The sequence below is a fragment of the Bacillus rossius genome, chromosome 2 (genome assembly GCF_032445375.1).
Source record: "Bacillus rossius redtenbacheri isolate Brsri chromosome 2, Brsri_v3, whole genome shotgun sequence".
In the NCBI taxonomy this organism is placed as follows: domain Eukaryota; kingdom Metazoa; phylum Arthropoda; class Insecta; order Phasmatodea; family Bacillidae; genus Bacillus; species Bacillus rossius.
Genome location: NC_086331.1, coordinates 45575806 through 45588813, shown reverse-complemented (window position 1 = coordinate 45588813; position 13008 = coordinate 45575806). Strand labels below are relative to the sequence as shown.

Genomic DNA, 13008 nt, shown 5'->3' with positions numbered 1-13008 from the left:
AAAATATTGAACTTCATAAATTTTTAGTCCAGGCTTTTATTTAAAACCATAAAATATTATGTTTATATATATTTAGTTTCCAAGGATAGTTTTTTCAAAGCTGATACCCTACCCTGATACCCCTTGGGGCTTTTATTCATATGAAAAAAAAAAGTGACAATAACCAAAAATAAAATTTGGGAATATTTTGGCATCCGAAATAAACTTTAATCCACATGACCACTTAAAATTTATGTATATTTATTGGTTGCAAAAACATTATTTCTTGGGTTTTGATATATATATATATATATATATAATATCTTGACTCTTGACACGGAATTTTATAAAAATGTTTGGCTGTACTTTATGATTTATAACTTTTTTATTGAGCTAAAAAACATTACAGAATAATACTGTATGTATTATATAGTTGCTTTTTCTTTACTCTCAACAATAAATGAAGTATGATCTTATGTACATATTTTATTATCCTAAGATGAATTGTTGAAGCAGTTATTCAATGTAATTTTGCATGATCTATACTAATTACATTTTTTTTAATGACCAAGACAAAATCGACAATTTTCAATGACAATATTTGCTTTTTTTAACACCACCAAATCTTGGCTCTAGTTATCAGTTATATTTCAAATGTGTACCTACCTGACATGTAACTTTTTCATGTTCTGCACACAATGCAAATCCCATTTGCATATTTTATGAAACAAATACTTCATTTAAATGCATTTTTTGTTTTATTAAGCTTAATATAAAATTAGTTTTATTGGGCAAAGTTATTTCTGAAAGTATATAGATTATTACTAAAATGCTCCTCAGTCAGAGAAGATAGATATTTTTGTAAGGGTGTCTTACTGAATGAATTTGTAGTGTATTCAACCAAAGTACATAGAAATTTTCTGTGTGATGATTCCTTTCAAGTGGGTATGTATTAGCTGCCTCATGAAGGATTGAGTGCTACACCTGTGTAGCTATTTTCTTCTTTGATCACTAATTATCAACTTAACCCGTCATTAGTCCTGCTATGATCATTTATCTGACACTGAAAAAAAATATGGTTTTATTTTTGAAGACAAGTCTAAGCACTATTGTATTTTTTTTTAGCTGAGTTTTCAACTTTCAATGGCCAACACCCAAACTGGTTGCAACGAATGATGCATTGTTGTACTTGTGACAGGTCTCTGTTAACTGGTGTGCATACTTAGTATGTGTGAACTTTTCTCATTGCGCAGCCAGTCACGTTTATAAAACCGGAGAAGAAGGTTATCAATATTATCGGTATAACACTGCATATTGAGTTTATTTTATGTTTTCTGCACTGGTATTGAAACATATTTCCTTAAGTTAGATACGTTCATTGTGTGAGGCACCCATCTGCCCAACCTGCAAACATAAACATTCTGTGGGGTTTAAAAATATTCACTTATAATTATACTTTATTATCTTGTATAATCTAATTTTTTCATGTGCTTAAATCATTACTTGGGTATATTCAAGAAAAGTTAAAAGTAAACCAACTTATTTTCTAATAGTTTTTGTTGTATTTAAACACATATGTTTATGTATTATAAAATAATTTTAATGCTCAAAATAATTACAGTATAAATAACAAGTAGTCAATATGTATTATTTTATTCACTCAAATATGTTCTTATTATAGACTTAGACATAGACTGTCTAAGGGTTTCCCCCCTTTTGTTTTGTTAATCCAGCGCTGTTTACATACGCCTTACCGCCCTGGGGCCCCCACGGGCGTGGATGCGAAAGAAGCGAATGTGCGAAAAAATTTCACGCACCACTAACAGTGTAACATTGTAACATGACCAATGATGAGTTAATGCAAGGATTTTTGAGTTAAGTCATTAATGCATGTTTAGTCCAGCAACCATATGAGCATGACCAGTAAATACTTGGCCACCAAAGACAAACTTTGAAATATCATTATGTTGAAACACACCCTTAAGCATTTAATATTCTAAATTGTTTAAAATGCTTTTAGGACACACAAGGTTTCCACCCTATTCTTGTTCTAGGCAAACTATGGCATTGAAGAACTTGAGATAATAAAAAATAAGAAATGATTTTAATATATACATTTATAAACATACACACAAAAATAAATCATTACAATTAACGTAAATTTCAAACACAAAAAATTTTAAAAATTTGTCTGTTATTAAAATACTTTACCATTTATATAATTCGTTAATTTATATTATATATATATAACACAAAACAATATACACATAAAAAAATTATGAATTAAGTCTAGGTCACATAAATTTACATAATAATTACTAATCTGATAAAATCTAAATTAATGAATTTTGTTTAAGCCATTATCTTCGTTAAAATTTTAAATATAACGCAACCAGTATTCTAGCTATTAGTTGAATCTTTACTATGTATATACAGTAAAATATGATTCTGAAGTAATTATTTTATTGTGATTTTAATAATTGTGATTATGATTTAATTTCAGCTCGAATATGTTCAGTTCATTTCCATGAGAGATGTTATCAAATTCCAATGCAACAACGACTCTTGAATTACACACCAAGAAATGCAAGAAATTTAAAACCAGATGCCATCCCAACTGAAAATTTGTATAACTGTCACTACAAAACAAATAAGTCTTCTGATATGGAAAGGTCAAGTAGAGTCGAAAGACGGAACCGCAAAACTGAAGTCAAGACTCTCATCATGGAAATGCTGACATCTGAAACTGATTACATGTCTGACACTTGTAACATGTCTGTAAGTCTTGATATTACAACAAGAGACATGTCTGACAATAGTAACACCTCTGAAAGTATTCATGTTACTGAGCCTGAGCCCAAAATTAAAAGTTTAGAATCAGTAATAACATATGAAAATAAAATCCAGGACTTGAAAAAGAAAATATCAATTTTGGAAAAGGAAAATTGTGACTTGGAATTGAGGGTTGAACAGCTTTTACGAGAAAAATCAGAAATATCACAAAAACTCTTAAAAGCAAACAACACTGAAGAGCAACTTCAAAATATTTTAAGTAGAGTTTTCACACCTGGTCAAATAAACATGCTGCGAAATCCAACAAAAAGTAAAGTGAAATGGAATTCAGATGATATTACATCTGCTATTTCCTTAAGAAGTTTAAGTCCAAAAGCGTATCGTTATTTAAGAGCAAATAATTTCCCTCTGCCAGGACTTTTAACACTACGAGCATGGGCTACAACTTTGGAGTTGAGTCCTGGGCCTCTGAATGAAGTCATCCATCTCATGAAAAGTAAATCACTTGGATCAAACATTTTACAGCGTTTGACCATTTTAACTTTTGATGAGATCTATATTTCAAACAAGATTTGCATTTACAAAAAAAATCAAAAAAATTTAGGACCCCATAAATGCTGCCAAACAGTAATGGTTCGCGGATTAATTGGCCAATGGAGACAACCAATTTATTATCAGTTCGACCAACCAATGAATGAGAACATTATCTCAGACTTGACATCAAAATTGTATGATGCAGGTTATGTATTAGTTGGCATAACATGTGACATGGGGGTAGGAAATATGAGTTTGTGGTCACAACTTGGTATTAAACATACCAGCAAGTGCTATATTTATCATCCAAGAGACAAATGTTTGAAAATCTTCTTCTTTGCTGATGTTCCCCATTTTCTGAAACTGCTAAGAAATCACTTACTTGATCATGGTTTTGTTACTGATGGTACTACTGTTAACAAAAGATGTTTTGAATTTTTACTGACAGCTTCCAGTACTGAGATAACACTGGCACATAAAATAAGCAAGTATCATCTAGATTTAAAGGGAACTGAAAGACAAAAAGTGAAACCTGCTGCCCAGTTACTCTCCAACACTGTCTCAAAAGCAATTGAATACTCTGGAGCTAATGGATTTCTAAAAGAAGTTAACTGGGAAGCAACTTCAAAATTTGTTAAACTCATCAATGACTGGTTTGATCTCTTCAACTCTAAATCAAAATTCGGGAGTCATGTTGGGTGCAATGCTTTTGGAACAGATATAGTTAATCAAACTACCCTTGTGAATGAAGTTACTCAAGTAGTGTCTACCATGACTGTGGGTAATCATAAGTCCTTGATTCAGTTTCAAAAAGGAATCATACTCAGCAACACTTCTTTGCTGCAAATAATTGCCTATTTACAATCTCGCTGTGGCATTGACTATTTATTAACATACAGACTTAACCAGGACATATTAGAGAATTTATTTTCCTACATACGAGGTATGGGAGGATCAAATGACCACCCTACTCCACTTGACTTCAAATACAGACTAAAATGGTATATTCTTGGCAAAAACTCTTCTGCTATATTCACACAGAGCACAAAGGATATAGAATCAAATGCAGAAAAATGTTTGGTCGAGCCTTTGGATGAAAACATTGAAATCTGTATAACACAGAAGATGTTGACACCGATCACTAAAGGAACAAACCATATTTTGAAAGAAGATACAACTGAAGCAAGTGATTTTTCTTCAGAAGTTTTTGAAAATGATAATCTGGGTACTAGTCAACTCATAAATTTTGAAATAACAACAGAACTGGAAAGTTTGATTGGAAATTTTGAACAAAAAGAAATAGTCAGTAATGAAGGTTTAAAATATATTGCAGGCAACATTGCATATCGATTTAGAGATAAATATACTCATCTTGGGGTAAAATCTGCTAACCAAAGCAGTGAAAACGAAGGAACAGACTGGCTTCATCACATATCACGAGGAAATTTATTGTATCCAAGTCAAGAGCTAATTAAAGTTACAGCACAGCTTGAAACAGAATTCTACAGTATGCATGGAAGCAAACTTTTGAATACAGATCTTTTATTTGACAAACTTGCCAAAAAAACTGTCGCAGAACTCCCTGAACCTGTTAGACTGAAAGTTCCTTTTGAAGTTATTTTGTGTTTAGCAAGAGTAAGGACATACATAAGACTAAGAAAACTAAACAAAGAAATAAGTTTTCAAATATTTGCAAAAAAATTAAAAGGAAAAATTGCCAAGTACACAAACTTTAAGAAGTAATGAAAGGTATTCAGCCCAAAGACCAGTGCTAGGGTCAGTGTGAATTGAATAAAAAAACTATGGGTTTTACATCACTTATAAATACATATACAATAGATATATATACAAAATTATCTAGAAATTCAACGTAAAATGGAAGAATCAATTTCATGTCCATGCTACATCAATGTGATTTCCCTGAATTATTATTTTACGTTGAAAGTATTTTTACAATATAATTAAGTGTAAACAGTGCACTGGCCAATATGTCAATCAATATTTCACGTGTCAAATATTTAGTCCTGTGATTTTAAATATGATCTTCAGGAGAGCAGAAGGAAGAATATCTGTGGTTCTGAATGACATTTCCACATGAGTAGATGACTACCTAGGATATTTTGTGTAACACCAATGGGAAATCCACTGTGAATCATGAATAGGTATGTAAAACTTTTATTTATTTTTATTATTTTAATTGTTATAAAATCTCCAGTAATTTACATTTTAATGCCTATGATACAGTTTTTATTTATATAAATGTTTTAAGTTATAATCTAAATCAAGGGTATAAGGTTTCTCAAGCTTAAAATTCCAATTGTTTTGATACCGCTTGCAATAAAGATCCGTGATCTTTTTGGGTTTCACAAAGCATAGGACTTAGCTCTGGCTGCTTTTTGAAGTCGACACCTGTGAACTTGCATGATTATCTTTATTGTTGAAGATGCTCATGTGAAATAATAAGTTATTTCTTCGCAGCGCTTACACTAGAGTCTGTGGTAAATATGTGGATCTCAACAAGGTGTAGAAGGTCTGGGAAATACGATTTATGCCTTGATATGCCGAACATTGGGGTAAATAGTTCAAAATTATAATTATAGCAAAAATACGAAAAAATTCAAGATGATGTGGCTATTAGAGGGTAATTAAATTAATGACTCACTATTCAAAGTATTTGAATAATTTATAGATAAAAATAGAACATTAATCAAATGTCACAAGAGGTCATAATTTTTAAAGTTATTTTAAAAGTTATTATAGCCAATTCAAGCACATGCAAAACTTATAAAGTATGGGATAGTGAACTCACAGATTGCACACATTTACCTAATATAACTACTGAATTCAATTAGTAAGAAAAAAAATGTAAGTATATACTTCTGGGCCTTTTATAAATCCGCCCCCAACAATTATATTTCACACATTATTAAACTGTCTCAGCTACTCAAAACTGGTTGCATTAATTAAATACTCACAAAATTTGTCACACACAGAGAATAGAATTTGACTCTAGGAAAAAAATACAAAAATGGAGCACTAATTAAAATTCACAATGTAAATAGTTTTTTCTTCTCACTGCACCTGTAATTTCAGCAACCACACTTCATTTTCTGCAGGAAATCCTTGATGTATGCAGAGTATACTTGTGTTAACTTTTGCCCCATCAGGGAGCCATCTGATATGCACTTTGTGTATCAGGTTCTATTTTGATAGTGTGCTTCGCACAAGCAACTGTGTGGAAGGGCACACAGACCCTACTGAGATACAGTCGCCCGTGTAAGGAACGAGACTTGAACCCCTTTGTAGCACCCTAACACAGACCATGCCAGATCTTAGCAACAAGCACGCTTTCGATGTTACTGAAGTGATTTACACTTGGGCTCTTCAGGCATCCCACACGCCTCACTCTTTCAGCTCCTGATTACACAAAAAAATACACATTGTTTCAGAAGTACATATTTATTAGCACGGTTAGTTACACTATATATATATATAATGTGATAGTTAAAAGGCTCTGCTTTGCAAATGGCTGGCGTGATGACCAGACCACGCCATGTGGTCCACTATTGCCAGAAAAGTGATGGGAGAAAGAGAGCAGCGACACATCTGCATTTAAGAGGTTAAAACATATGTTTTTAAATATTAAAAATATCTGTTCTCTATGCTAATTTACATATTGTTTGCTTTTAAATTTTCTGTTGGTAATAAAAAAATCCTTCAATATGAGCAGAGCAAACTTCCATCTACCAGTAATGTGTTCATTGCTTATCGCTTGTGCGTTGCACCACTCTAGGGGAGCACACACGGATTCCTGTCACCTAACCACTGTTACAACAAAAGTAACAACAGTAAATATATACAACAGGGATTCAAATCTAAACCCTTCATAATGCAAGTCTAGTGTCTTACTATTGCACCTCTATGCTCCATCGTGGGGTGTGAAAAAGAAATAAAGGGAGACATGGTGCGCTCTAGGTATAAAGTACAGGTAAGGTTTTGAGTCCATAGTTCTGTACCAGTTTTGTTCAAAAAATAATTATCATGCAGAGGTTTTGGGATCAAAAGCATGACCTTTATCACAAAATGTGTATAGTTCTTTTTTGTCTAGTCTTGTTGTTGTCTCTGTAAATGTTATAAAAATGTTGTTTATTGTTAGTAATGTTGTTTATGTGTGTATTTTGGTGGAGGTATCATCTCTTGATGTAATGTCATTATATACCTATTCTTAATTGTATTGTGCCTATTTCTAAGGCTTAATGCTGTTAATAGGCATGGCAAAATGTAATAAAAAAAATTTGTTACAATTTTTCTGGAATCACAATAATGAGTACACAGCGCAAAGTAGGCTATATGATGCAACAAAATATTTTGTTATTATCAGCTTGCTATTTTTATCAGAGCAAGAAACAAAAATCAACAACTTTTTTTTTTAAATTATACATGCACTACACACACAAAATCAATTTTTTTTACAAGATAAGTTTAAATAACATAATTAACTTAAAAATAACAGATAAAATTCTATAGGTAGACAGGTGTGGCCTTCACTTACACTCTTGGAAGAAATATGAGAAAATTTGGAAAGTGCAAAAGTAAAAAGGTGGAAATTTAAACTTTAAAAGAGAGAGAACGGTAATATTCTTACGTTAGGGATTTTCTGTAAATATAATAATAAAATTGCGAAAATGATTTTTTGGAACATTAAATGAGTTTCTCTACTTACCCTGACAACAGCTTTTCTAAATTAATACTGGTTTCTGAGAAATTACTGTTTACAGGTTGGTATGGGTAGCTTATGCAGCGACACGGCCACCGCAATTGCACTTTAGTGTAGCAACTTAATAAACGTTTCACACCAGTTCATTATGATGCTCGAACAGTTCCAAAGTTCGCTGCTCGTTCGTGCAACCTTAATAGCACATATTATAAGAATTAGAGAATTGTCCTTCAAAAAATATGGACATTGATTAGGTTAAGTTATATATAAGTACTGTGAAATTATGTGTACAGTTGGTTAGGTCAGAATAACTACATCTTAAATTGTTAAATCCAAACTAATCATTAAAATTATTTTCCAGTATGTATTTTAATGTAGCTATACTAACATAATCAACCATTCTCACAATATCACAAATTTGTAATATTAACACCTAAAATGCATAAACGTGGTCTCAGAATGGACTGATGTGAAGAATGTTACATTTGCTCATACAGTTTTCCTAAACACACACACGGCCCCACCAGGAAAGCCAAAAATGGAGGTGGCCACGTCAATGAATAGCTATTGTAATGTAAGCTGTAAACAGTGATTTCTCAGAAACCAATAAGAATTTATCAACATTGTTTTCAGAGTCAAACAAAGAACACCTGTAGTACTGAAAAAAAAAATCATTATTTTATTTACAGAGAAGATGCGACGTATGAATATTACCGAGCTAACCAAAATGTTTAGTCCTTTTACTTTTTTTTCTAAAGAAAAGCATGTAGCTTCACACATTTGCAGTAGGTATAATAAAAAAAAACTGTATCGATTTTTCAGTCTATTATTTGTTTTAATACCATGAACTTCATAACCACTTTTCTTCTTAATAAATGTATATACCTATATTAAAGGTTAGTTTTGGGAAATTATTTTCAAGGTTAAGTTTTCAGGTGAAAGTTGTAAGAACTCATTTTAATGAATCCTACAGTAAAACCGACATTCATAGGCTTCACCTTCATAAAAGCCACACTTACACATTAAAACAAATGGTAACTTTTACTACCTTACTGTAATGTAACAATCTTTAAAACGTTAGTCCAATGTGACTGCTTGAAAATATCAACATACTTATATTTCTCTCTTCACCTAGTAAACCAAATTTTATGCATTTTTATAACTACTTGTTATTAACAAAACAATATTTTTATCTATGCTACAAACATATGGCAATTATTACCTTAACTTGCAAACCAATTGCTACAAACTGACATTCCACGTTCTCGTCCATTTGCAACCAAGGAGTCTGGCGGACGAAGAAACAAAAATGGGGGAAAAAAACATTTAAACATATATTTTCTTGAAGAACTAATATTATAAGTGAAAAATGGTTCTTAAACTTTATTTTTGTGAAAACCACATAGCATGCACTTGTATGTTCTTTTAATATTCGCAGTTTGAAAAGTACATGAACACAGTTTACTAACCATTTCGCTATACCAACTAAAACAAATCCCTCCAAAGTGACGTCACAAGTTGTTAGACAGAGACAGAGATAGGTGCGCAAAAGCACACCGTTATATTTTCACGATGGGCAATTTGCGAACTGCGAACTGAGAACTTAATCTGCGAACCTCAAACTGTGACTGAAACTGCAAACTGCAAACTGCCAACTGCGTACTGCAAACTTTGAACTGCAAACTGTGAACTGCAAATCGTGAACTGCAAACTGCGACCTGCAATTTGCAAATTGCAAACTGTTAAATGCAAACTACGTACTGCAAACTGTGAACTGCAAACTGCGAACTGCTAACTGCCAAAAGCAAACTGCCAACTGCAAACCGCAAAGTAAAACCGCAATCCGCAACTGCAAACCGAAAACCGCAAATTGCAAACCGAAAAACCGCAAACGGCGATAGACGTATTCGTACAGCGAACTGTAAACTGCGAACGGCCAAACTACAGACTGCAAAAATTGCAAACTGCAAACTGCAAATGCGAACCGCAATTCGCAAAGCATAAAATTCAAACAGAAAACTGCGAACTGCAAACTCCAAACTGCGAACAGCAAACTGCGAAATGCGAACCTACGAACTGCGAACAGTAAACTGCGAAATGCAAACTGCGAACTGCGAACATCAAACTGCGAATTGCAAACTGCGAACTACGCACTGCAAACTGCAAACTGAAAACTGCGAACTGCAAATTGCGAACTGAAAACTGCATACTGAGAACTGCGATGTGCGAAAAGCGAAATGCGAACTGTAAACTGCGAACTACGAACTACAAACTGCGAACTGCTAATTGCAAACCACAAACCAAAAACCGCAAACGGCAATTTGCAAACTTTGAACTGCGAACTAAAACCACAACCCACAATCCACATGCCACAAGCTTTATACAGCAAACTGCGAACTGCAAACTGCAAACTTTAAATTACAAAATGAAAACTGCAAACTGCAAACAGCAATCCTCAAATCGCAAACCACAAAACCGCAAAATGCGTATTTGCGAACTGCAAACTGCGAACTGAAAAACTGCAAACTGAAACTACGAACTGCAAATGCGAACTGCAAACGGCAATCCGCAAACCACAAACCAAAAACCGCAAACAAAATAACCGAAATCCGCAAACGGCAATTTGCGATTTGCGAACTGCGAACTTCAAACTGTGACTGAAACTGCGAACTGCTAACTGCCAATTGCGAAATGCAAACTGTGAACTGCAAACTGTGTACTGTAAACAGCGAACCGCAAACCACAAACCTCAAACAAAGTTTTGCGAATTGCAAACAGCGAAATGCAAAATGCCAACTGCAAACTGCAACTGCAAACCGCAAACCACAAACCACAAACCGAAAACTGTAAACGGCAGTTTGCGAACTGCGAACTGCAAACTGCTAACTACGTACTGCGTGGAGCTAACTGCGAACTGCAAACTCGATCCGTAAACCGCAAACCAATATCCGCAAACCACAAACTTCAAACAGCAAACTGCTAACTGTAAACTGCAAATGCGAACCGCAAGCCACAATCCGCAAAGCACAAAATTCAATAAGCAAATTGCCAACTGCAAACTGCAAACTCAGAACTACGATCTGCAAACTGCGAACTGCGTAATGCGAACTGCAAACTTTAAACTGCGAACTGCAAATTGCGAACTACAAATATCAAAATGAAAACTACAACTGCAACACGCAAACCACCAACCGCAACGGCGATTTGCAAACAGCGAACTGTGAAATGCAAACAGAGAACTGCAAACTACGAACTAGAAACTGCGAACTGCAAACAGAAAACTGCGAACTAAAAACTGCTGATTTTTAACTGCGAAATGCAAAATGCGAACTACAAACTGCAACTGCAAACCGCAAACCAAAAACCGCAAATCGAAAACCGTAAATGGCAGTTTGCGAACTGCGAACTGCTATCTGCAAACTGCGAACTGCAAACTGCGAAATGCAAACTTTCGAACTGCGAACAGTAAACTGCGTAATGCGAACTGCGAACTGCGAAATGAAAACTGCGAACTGCGAACAGCAAACTGCAAACTGCAAACTGCGAATTGCAAACTGCAAACGGCATACTGAGAACTGCGATGTGTGAAAAGCGAAATGCGAACAATAAACTGCGAACTACGAACTGCAAACTGCGAACTGCTAACTGCAAACCACAAACCGAAAACCGCAAAGGCAATTTGCAAACTTTGAACTGCAAACTTCAAACTGCGAACTACAAACCACAACCCACAATCCACATACCACAAGCTTTATACAGCAACCTGCGAACAGCAAACTGCAAAATATAAATCACAAATGAAAACTGCAAACTGCAAACCGCAATCCGCAAATCACAAACGGCAATTTTCAAACTGCGAACAGCGAACTTCACACTGCTAACTGCAAACCGAAATCGCAAACCACAAACTTTAAACAGCACACTGCGAATGGCAAACTTCGAACAGCCAACTGCCAAACTGCGAAATGCAAACAGCTAACTACAAACTGTTTAAAATTACCTGCGAACTGCGAACTGCGAACTGCAAATTGCGAAGTGCAAACTGCGAACTGCGAACTACGAGCTACAAACCTCAACTGTAAAACTGCAAATTGCAAACCGCAAACTGACAACTGCGAATTTTCGAACTGCGAAATGCGAACTGAAAACTGCGAACTGGAAACTGCGAACTGCTATCTGGAAACTACGAACTGCAAACTGAGAACTTCTATTGGCTAACAGCAAACTGTAACCTGCAAATTGCTAACTGCCAACTGTAAAATGCAATCCACAAACTACCAATTGCAAACTGCGAACTGCAAACTGCAAACTGCAAACCACAAACCGCAAACTGCCAACCGCAAACCACAAATGTCAATTTGCAAACTGCGAACTTCAAACTGCAAACTGCAAACTGCGTAGTGCAAATGTGAACCTTAAACCGCAAAACGCAATTCTCAAACCACAATTTTAAAACAGAAAACTGCGAACTGCAAACTGAAAAATGCGAACTTCAAATGCGAACTGCTAGCCGCAAACAGCCAACCACAAAACCGTAAACCGCAAACTGCGTACTGCAAACTGGGTAGTGCAAACTGCGAACTGCGAACTGCGAACTGCGAACTACGAGCTACAAATGCAATCGTAAAAATGCTAATTGCAAACCGCAAACTGACAACTGCGAATTTAGCGGTCTGTGAACTGCGAACTGCAAACTGCGAACTGGGAACTGCAAACTAAAAAATTGCGAACTGCAAACTGGGAACTGCAAACAGCGAACCGCAAACCATTACATATTACCTGCTGATGTTGTGGTTCTCATCAACATATTAAATTTAATTTTTATACAAAATACATTGGTAATGCTGTAATTAGAACCATCAAACCCCTGACTCTGGGTTGGAAAACATACGCCTTTAACCGCACGGCCATCAAAACGATTACCAGACAGAGAATTAAATAAGGCAAATAAAAATAACACACATTTGGACTTGTAATTTATAAAT

General features: G+C 34.7%; 1 protein-coding gene across 3 annotated transcripts in view; it reads right to left on the bottom strand.

The window, feature by feature from the left end:
• The window catches only part of LOC134529260 (uncharacterized), a 141044-nt gene that overhangs the window by 36941 nt on the left and 91095 nt on the right, over positions 1–13008 (bottom strand). The window lies entirely within an intron of this gene.